The sequence below is a fragment of the Cebus imitator genome, unplaced genomic scaffold, assembly GCF_001604975.1.
Source record: "Cebus imitator isolate Cc_AM_T3 unplaced genomic scaffold, Cebus_imitator-1.0 Scaffold34, whole genome shotgun sequence".
In the NCBI taxonomy this organism is placed as follows: domain Eukaryota; kingdom Metazoa; phylum Chordata; class Mammalia; order Primates; family Cebidae; genus Cebus; species Cebus imitator.
The window spans coordinates 1,146,424-1,147,780 of NW_016107349.1; the positions used below are offsets into that span (position 1 = coordinate 1,146,424).

The 1,357-nt window shown below is 40.2% G+C and overlaps 1 protein-coding gene and 1 pseudogene across 3 annotated transcripts in view; one reads left to right on the top strand and one right to left on the bottom strand.

Annotated features, from left to right (window-relative positions):
• The window catches only part of CCM2 (CCM2 scaffold protein), an 80,035-nt gene that overhangs the window by 46,159 nt on the left and 32,519 nt on the right, over nucleotides 1-1,357 (bottom strand). The window lies entirely within an intron of this gene.
• Nucleotides 1,021-1,357, top strand: part of LOC108301405 — a 12,050-nt pseudogene continuing 11,713 nt past the window's right edge.

Sequence of the window (1,357 nt, forward strand, 5' to 3'; positions counted from 1 at the left end):
AAAAAAAAAAAAAAAAAAAAAAAAAACTGGTTAGAGTGACTATATCCACAGATCAATAAATAAATATGCCAATTACAATTTTTTAAATATTAGGTTGAACAATCAAAGTGCTGATTTTCAACAGGAGTGAGATGCAGAAAGAGATGCCACTCAGCTGAGCAGCCTCACCCCTATTTTGGCTACTGCAGGGAGGGGAAGGGTTCCAGGGAAACAGACATGACTAAAAAGAAAACCCACAGGCAATGAACACGAGTCAACCCCAACCTTCCTTCACTAACACAATGATCCCCATGGTCAGCATGAGAGAGAAAAGCCAAAAAGAAAATGGGAAGAGATAGGCAGGAAAGCCTACGTTCTAATTAGTATACTTAGAGACACTTAAGAACTGCATCCACAAAATAAGACTAGACAGCTATGAAAAAGAGAGAACAGAGAACAAGGTATCTTAGAAATTAGAAACATGATGGCCAACACTAAAAATTCACTAGAATAATAACAAGGATGTAGCTGAATGCCCAAAGAATGATGTGAAGGAGAACTGCGGGGTTGGCCAATGCGGACTGGCTGATGGCCACAACTGCAAATGTTTTACAGATGAATATCTGCCACCAATTCGATAAAGGGAATCACCAACTTTGAACACTGATTAAGCAAAATATTAGCCCCCAAAAAGAATTCCATTCTCAGTAGAACCATATTACAAAAAATTGTACTCAATTATTATACTTTGAATTTCATCAATAAAAAACTTACAAAAATTTGCTTTCTCTCTTATTTAAGTACCTACTTAATGTCCTCAATTTTGCTCCTTGGCCCACACAGCCTAAAATATGTATTACCTGGTCCTTTACATGAAGTTTGCCAACCCTCTCCTAGAACATAAAGTGAAACGATAAAAAGTTTAATGTGAGAAAAATTAAAGGCCACAGAAGCTAGGTCCATCAAGTCTAACAGTTTCCTAAAAAGACAATAAGAGCAGGCAGAATCAAAGAGGGACACAAATATCAGAAGACAACAATAATGCACTCAACTCTATGGACAGAAAAAGCACACTAGTAAGTGGGCCGAATGTAGGCTGGGCATGGTGGCTCACACCTGTAATACCAGCACTTTGGGAGGCCAAGGTAGGTGGATCATGAGGTCAGTAGTTCGAGACCAGCCTGGCCAAGATGATGAAATCCCTGTCTCTACTAAAAATACAAAAATTAGCCAGGTGTGGTGGCAGGCACCTGTAATCCCAGCTACTTGGGAGGCTGAGGCAAGAGAATCCTTGAACCCAGGAGGCAGAGGTTGCAGTGAGTCGAGGTCGTGCCACTGCACTCTAGACTAGGTGACAAAGCAAGACTCTATCTCAAAA